Genomic DNA, 8,702 nt, shown 5'->3' with positions numbered 1-8,702 from the left:
TGAGTATTTTATTTTTTTAATTTTAGAATATTTTAATGAATTTATAATGTTTAATTTTATTTTAATTTTTTTAATTTTTTTAAAAAGGGCTTACGGCGGCCCTGAGCTCTTTACATAAAAGCCGGGCTTAAGAAATAAGGTTCAAAATAAGAAATAAGGTTCAAAATAAGAAATTGAGTTTTAGGATTTAGGCTCGTAAGAGTCGGGCCCGCTCGTATCCCCAACTCTACGTACGGGGAGACGCAGAGAAGGAGACTGGATGAAGCCAGGGTCAATTCGGTGAAACTACTGGTCACACTATTTTTCGCTGCTTCTTAGCCACTTATAACTTGCAAGTTCCAACTTCTTCCCATTCCCCAAGACTCTTCTCAGATTTAGTCTCCCAAAACTCCACTGCCTTGAAAGAGAAGAGGATGGGTGATAACTTCCACCAGAAACTAGCCATCGGAATTGATCTCGGCACCACATATTCGTGTGTTGCAGTATGGCAACATGGTCGAGCAGAGATCATTGTGAACGATCAAGGGAACAGAACGACGCCGTCTTATGTTGCCTTCACTGATACTCAAAGAATGATCGGGGACGCTGCAAAGAACCTGGCTGCACTTAACCCTACTAACACTATCTTTGGTAATTTTCCTTTAATTTTTTCTGTTTGATCATGTTTTTCATTTTTCTTTTTTGAAAGTTCGTTTTGGTTCTCTCTCTTTAGTATAATTTATTCGCTTCTAATTCAAGTGGCAGGATCGTTTTCTTTTGTGGATGATGTTGTACAGTACATATCTTTAACTTCCTTTATCTTTTTTTTTTTTTGGTAGAAAACGGGATCAATACTATGTTTTTTTTTTATTATTTACGATATTAATATTTTGCACAGATGCCAAGAGGTTAATTGGTCGGAGGTTCAGTGATACCCATGTTCAGAGTGATATAAAACTTTGGCCATTTAAGGTCATTTGTGGTGAAAATGATAAGCCCAAAATTGCTGTGAATTTCAAATCACAGGAAAGGCAATTTTTGCCGGAAGAAATCTCATCCATGGTATTAGTAAAGATGCGTGAGATTGCAGAGGTATATCTTGGTTCAACAGTTAAGGATGCAGTTGTCACTGTGCCTGCATATTTCAATGATTCTCAACGTCAAGCAACCAAAGATGCAAGCACAATTGCTGGCCTTAACGTAATGCAAATAATCAATGAGCCTACTGCTGCAGCAATTGCATATGGTTTGGACAAGAAAGATAGTTATGATCGTGAGAGGAACATTTTTGTGTTTGATCTTGGAGGTGGTACCTTTGATGGCTCTCTTGTTGCGATAAACAAGGGTTATTTCAAAGTTAAAGCAGTTGACGGTGACACGCACCTTGGGGGAGAGGACATTGACAGTAGAATGGTCAATTACTTAGCGTAAGAAGGACATTAGTGGAAATCCAAAGGCCCTTAGGAGGTTGAGAACTTCTTGTGAGAAGGCAAAAAGGGCACTCTCATCCACATCCGTTGTTGATACAATCGTTGCTGTTGATGCTTTGCATGAAGGTGAAGACTTTCATTCAACTATCACTCGAGCTAGGTTTGAGGAATTGAACAAAGGCCTCTTTGAAAAATGTTTAAAAATTACTGAGAAGTGTCTTTCGGATGCTAAGATGGACAAGAGGAGTATTGATGAGGTTGTCCTGGTTGGTGGGTCTACAAGAATTCCTAAAATTCAACAGCTATTGCAGAACTTCTTTGATGGGAAAGATCTATGCAGGAGCATCAACCCTGATGAGGCTGTCGCTTATGGTGCTGCTGTTCAAGCTGCTGTATTAAGTGGGCAAGGAAATGGAGATTTACAAGGCATTGTCTTGAGAGATGTCACCCCATTGTCTTTAGGGTGGGTTTTTGAAACATGGTGGTCTCATGCAAGTAGTAATTCCGAGGAACACTAGCATTCCTACAATGTTGTGGGTAAGTGATTTTACTAGCGTGCATGACAACCAAACATTAGTCAGTATTGATGTTTTTCAAGGTGAGAGAGCAATGGCAAAGGATAACAATTTGCTGGATACATTCGACCTCACTATTCCCCCAGAACCAAAAGGGTGTTCCTAAGCTCAGAATTTGTTTTTCTATTGATGTGAATGGTATCTTAACTGTCTCAGCTGAGGAAACTAAATCAGGGAGCAAGAATCAGGTGACAATAATTAAAGGAAAAGAAAGACTATCAAAGGAAGACATTGAAAGGATGGTTGAAGCAGCGGAGAAGTACAAGGCTGATGATGAAAGGTGCAAGAAGAAAGCTAAAGCAAAGACTGATTTGCAGGACTATATCTACAAAGTCAAGGCTGCTGTAAACAACAAGAAGATTGAGGATGCTATTGAAAGAGCCTCACAGCTGGTTGATGATGAACGGCTTGCCGAAGTTGATGAGTATGAGCATGAAATGAGAGAGCTCAAGAGAGTGTCTTTAATCTCATTATATTGAAGCCGAGTCAAGATTTAGACGTATGATAGTTTCTCTTTTATGGCGATTATAGTGGGTTGACTTCCTCATGCTTTTTTGTTATTGTCAGATTGTTAATGATTTGACCATATGACTTTGGGGGTTGGGTAATTTCCATTTTGTGAAGTTTTTTTAAGCATATGTATGCATGGATGCATTACGATGGCTTAGCGGATGGCATGTCATTTAAATTGTTGACACCAATGCTTTTGGAAGGCCTTGCATTGGCTTGAATAATAGCATTCAAGAACTAGGTGAATTAACTTGATAATGTCCAAGCCCCTCCGCGAAGCGAATCGAGAAGGCATAATCTGAGTTTCTTGTTTGTCTGTTAGATGCTTTGCTTTCTTTGCCTTTTTTGCTTTTGAACTGGTTTAGTTTTCGTTTTCTGTTTTTTTTGTATGCTTCCTGTATTCCCGTTTTAGTTTAATGAAACGCATTTTGCTGGTTTTTTTTTTTTTAAAAAAAAACTTGAACGTATCTAAACCGTTTTTATTAATAAAATTTATTATCTAGATATTTGTAATATGCATGCATGTATGTTTATTTCCTACTTCAATCTATTGTCAATTCATTGTGGCTCTTCGGCTCACTATCTGGTGTTCCATTCGATTGCTGTGCGATTTTTGGTTTATGTTTGTGCTTTGATTGTTTGGTTGTTGTGTTGCGATTTGATTATTTTATTTCGTTTTCCTTTTGAATTTTCCGTAAGCATTTCTTAGTTTAGTATTTTCCCTGCTTCCCCTTCCTGGTTATGCTTTGGAAAAATTGGCCCAAGGACCAATACATTGCTATTAAGCTTTCCCAGAAAGTCTATTGAATGGGTTACGAAAGGTTGCTCTTCAAAACTTGGTTAAGAGTAGTGTTTTCTAGGGAGTAGTCAAGATAAGATGAGTCTGATCTTTTTTATGTTGAAATACACCGACTAATTAAAATAAAAAATGAAAACTCTAGAATTTTGGGAAAGCAAGTTAATAGTGGTGAAATTAGAGAATCGAACGATGTAAAAGCTGTGGAAACTGATTTGGCTATGGCGGTAAAAGGAAGAAGGACTGGGAAAGTTGGGGATAGATATATAGTGACCGACATAACTCACCTATAAACATGCATGTGCACTTGTTGGTGGCGCGTGTAGAGGAGAACGAGTGGTAAGAGAGAGGGGGAGAAAAAGAAGAAAGGAAAAGTGACCTGTGGGGAGTGTGTGAGTGTCGGTGAGAGAAAAAGAGTGGTGGGAAATTTTTGTGAGAAGATATAGTAATAGTAAGTATTTGTATATGTTGTAGTTTGAGTAAATAATAAAAATATATTTTTAAGTCAGTCTCTTTCTTTCTCTATCCTCAAATCCTAACATTTTATTCTTTATAATAGACTAGATGGATATAGTGTCTGATACATGGTTTTTTATTCTTCAGAATATGCCAAGCACGTGTCTTTTTTTATCTTTCCTATATATATATATATATATATATGTATGTATGTATGTATGTATAACATAGTATCTTACATGTAATAGGTAACAATAGGAGACTATATGGCATCAAGCTGAGGTTTTAGTTATTTATTTATTTTTTTTCAAATCAAGATTTTTGGCTCATAGATAGTTCTAAAACATTTCCCCTTTTAATGATTTTTTTTTTTTGTTATATCATCATCTCTCTTTGTCATAGTGAGTGAAAAATAATTTTTAATGGTGAAAACCATAAAAGGAAAGGAAATAAGACCAACAACACAATGTAATTTTTGTAAATAGTGATGTGTAATGTATGGTGGTGGTCCTTTACTGTCATATATAAACATCTCTTGACCTCACTTGTAATGCACTTTACTCTAAGGATGTTTAGGAGACAAGATTGGGATATCTCTATCTCATATCTTGTCCCTTTCCGAAAGTCATCTTGTGTTGTTAGAAATCGAGATAGGATTGGGGCAAAATTGAGATGTCCAGTCGTACTGATAGATTGTGTAATGTCAGAAAAAAATATGAATAATAACATTAATTAAAATTTTAAATTATATAATTTATTAAGTTTAAAATCAAAATAATACAAGTACATAAATTACAAGTCAATTATTGAATTACATTAATCACAACTATATATTATAATAGCAATTATAAGTGATCTTAGGCTATAAGAGCAGCAATAACAGGTCATTTAAACACAATATTAAATCATTAGTCTTTTACTTTAATTGAGATGTACTAAATTAATTATTCTTTTGAAAATAAAGTAAGAAATATGATATAAATAAAAGTTATTAAATAGATTGATATAAGAATAAATTATATTAATATATTATAAAGAAAGATATTGCCCTATTTAGTCTATGTCATTAAAGCTATCAATACAACAAAATTTAGTTTTAAATAAAAATTGCACGTATTGAAATTATAATTGATATAATTAATATAAATATAAATTATATTAATATAATTAATATATTTAATGTATAACTTTTAAATTAATAAAATAACATGTATATAATATCCAGAATGGGACGGGATGTACCAATGATAATCCCGTCTCCCATCCCATTCCGAACTCCTTTCTTGTCCTATCCCCAATGTCCCATATCAATTGTTTTTAGGTCGAGACGAGACTTATCTCAATTGTATTGGGACGATACCAAGCCAACCAAGACACGTACAAGCTGAACACTCCTACTTTACTCCTTACCTCTACAAAAAAAAAATACAAAAAAAATGACCTAAAAAGTTTAAAATAGGGGTTGAATCTAGCAAAATGAGCTAGTTTCTTACTATGTAACAAAATAATGTTTAAATTCCTGTTAAAAAGAAGTACTTATATTTAAATACCTGATCATGTCTTAAATGTTGAATGATATTATTTCTCATAGATGGACAATTGTGCAAAATCAATAAAATAAAAATTATTTTATAAAATATATTTAGTTACAATTCTAATTTTTTTATTATAATTCTTAATTGTTCAGACCAAAATTTTTATATGAACTGTTCAGGCCAAATTTTAACAAGTTAAATTTATTTATTCCTTAAATATTAAAATAATAATTTTAGAATATTTATTTATTATTATAATAATAATTTTGTAATTTAAAAAAATTTAAAAAAATTAATTGGTGCTGAGCACCACGGTGCACTGAAACTGGATCCGGGAAGAATCCCTTGCTCGTTTGAGAAAGCAATCAAACCCGAGTCAACAATGTACTTCAAAGTTTTGTAGTCATATTCATTAATGTTTTTCAAATTGCAGTCAAACCCAGATCTGCAAGATAAAGCTTAAACATTCAGATCCCAAAAACCTTAGTTTGGTAAGATTGAAGGCTGTTCGAGGTTGTTGATCGTGGTTCTCATCATTAGAGGAAACAGGTTAGTGATTTCGTGCTTCTTCCTGCCTAGCTTCTAGCATCTGGGATGTGACATCAATGAAAATTTGAAAAGCATCTTTTGTGCTTATGCTTTTCTTGCATCTTGGATATGTCGAAATTTTTGTGGCGGAGATGATGGTAACAAGGAGATATGGGGGTTTCGATCTGATAGTTCTCTTTATATTTTATCTCCGAGGCACTTTTAATCTCAGTAAAAATTCAAGGTAGCAAAATAAATAAATAATCCATGTGCCACCATATCAGCGCTCTCTTACAAAATCTTAACACCGTTAGTCCCTATTTGATGGTTTTAAAGATGAGGGACTAATGGACTTCACGACATAGACTTAAAGGATCCAATACAAAAAAAAAAAAAAAAACGGACATTAACTACATGATTAAAAATATTATTATAAAATAATTTTATAAGAGTGTTTTTTATTTATTTTAAGGAGCGCTTCAAAAATATTCTCCTATCAAGCCCTTCAGAATATACGAGAGCGCTTTGTAAAGCATTCTTATATATATTATATATATATATATATATATATCTAAGAATAAATTATGATCTATGGAAGTATTTTTGACATGAACGCTCCCATATATTTACATATAGGAGCGCTCATACTTTGTAAAGCACTCCTATATTATATATATATATATATCTAAAAATAAATTATAATTTACAAGAGTACTCTTGACATGAGCGTTCTCGTATATTGACATAGGCGAGTATTCATTACAAAAGTGCTCCTCTACGTCAATAGATATGATAGATTTCATCTCAATTTTTAATAACACTTTTTCTTTAAGCATTTCGAAAGACACGCTCTCAAAAATATTTTTTGTAATAATGATAACAATGAAGATATGAGGACTTTGGAATTAATTTTTCCAATTAATAACAACAAAGTTGCAGATTATAGAAATTAGGATACATTAGTGTTAAATCTTTTAGAAGGAAAAAATTAAGGGAGAATAACAATTAAGTCCCAACAGAAGAAATTAATAAGGTCCCCAATAATTTTTTTAAAAAATTAATTATAAATATCAGTTCAAACAATTATAAATTTAAAAATTTTAATTGTAAATACGGTATTTAAATATTGAGTATAATAATTAGTTTGTAATTTAAGTTTCTATTTATAACTATTTGAATTGATGTTTATAATTTATTTTACAAAACTTTTTATCAATAACTTAATTATCATTAATTCATTCTTTTGAGATTTTATTGTCATTCTTTCAAAAATTAAATTTAAATCCAAGCCCAACTTTGGATTTTCTTTTTCTTTTTCCTCTTTTTCACCTAAGTGAAAATCCAGCCCAAGGCTCCTTCATTTTAAATTATAAGATAATTTAAAATAAAATTATATATATATATATATATATCAATAAAATATAATAATATAATACTTTATAAATTTACTATTTCAAAACAAAACTATAAACTTTCAAAAATACCTCTACACATTTAATCATTACACTACAATATTATTACTTAAAAGATAATATTAAAAAAATATCAACAATAAAACCTTATTTTACTCAAATTGTCTTACATTTTATGACAATGAAATTCCTCCAAAATTATCTTATAATTTAAAATGTAGGGAGTAAATTTTTTCATAGTATTTGCATTCATAAACTCATCCTATATATAATTGTAAACTACTCATCCTGCATAATAGAAGGATTACTGGCGGATAACTTTAACCTAGAAACTATTGTTAACACATTCTTCTGAAATGAATGATGAACTTAGAGTTTGCACAATAGATCATTATCATAGGAGATGAGACAATTGTAACAAATATCGATAGGAAAAACAAATCACAATTCCAAGAAGATATTTATTAGGTTGTCACTGGTTAACTTATGAGGGTATAGTTGAGTCTACGCATCCAAATTTTGTTGGTCATCTTAACTAGTGAATGGTTTTATTTCAAAGACAGGGTCATATTAGCATTCTGTTTAGCTTCTATACTAATTTAGTCTCTAACTATATTCTTTGATTATTGGTTGAATTTTTAAACTTCAACTTAAAATAATTCCATCTTTATAATTTTTTAACTCAGTGCAACTCATTGCCTATAATTCTTTACTTTTTTTTTTGTCAAGTATAAATCCTTAACTCAATTAACTAGAAGAATTAAATTGTACTGGGTTAAGATTTTAAGACTAAATCAATAATTGAAAAAAAAAATTAAGGATTAAAAGTTAAATTGTTTTACATCAATTGATATTGATGTAAGAGATGTTGACAAGTACATGTGCAGTTTTATAATTAAGTTTAGGGGCAAGTTTATATCCAATATAAAATATTATCTATAATATAAGACACACTTTAATTTTATTGATACAAATGTGACAGGCAAATTAAACTTGTTTACCCGAAGTAATAAAGTGTTGGGCGGTTTTAGTTTAAAAAAAATACTTATACATTCGATTTACCACGTAATATCAAGCCCAATAAATCAAAGGCACACCATTATCTAAGTCGTCGGATATATATGATAGGATTTTTCATTACAATTATCTAAATCCTAGCTGAAGCAAATGGCTCTTAGCACTCCTCAATTCAACATATCTCCCACACGAGATCAAGCCATTGAAAGGCCATCCATAAGCATATCAGTTTTTGTGTGATGTCCAGCACCAAATTAAAGCCACAGAATGTCTCAAGCACACATTTTTAAGAAAAACACAAGACGGAAATAATAAGCTTACCATAACTATGCAGATGACAATGACTCAAAAAGCATAAACCAACACTACCATCACCAGAATCTGCTGCGGCTATCACATGTTAAGATTTGCTGTAGTATTAGCTCTAGATTTCGTTTTTTGTTTCTCATTACTCCAATCATCAT

At 31.8% G+C, this 8,702-nt stretch overlaps 1 pseudogene; it reads left to right on the top strand.

Annotated features, from left to right (window-relative positions):
• The first annotated feature begins 260 nt into the window (after positions 1-260).
• On the top strand, positions 261-2,744 carry LOC129292978 (heat shock cognate 70 kDa protein-like; annotated as a pseudogene).
• The last annotated feature ends 5,958 nt before the right edge of the window (positions 2,745-8,702 follow it).

This window comes from Prosopis cineraria, unplaced genomic scaffold (genome assembly GCF_029017545.1).
Source record: "Prosopis cineraria cultivar Desert tree isolate PC_DT_omini unplaced genomic scaffold, ASM2901754v1 PC14, whole genome shotgun sequence".
Lineage (NCBI taxonomy): Eukaryota > Viridiplantae > Streptophyta > Magnoliopsida > Fabales > Fabaceae > Prosopis > Prosopis cineraria.
Note: the sequence above shows the minus strand (reverse complement) of the source record. Positions and strands in the feature narration are given on the sequence as shown.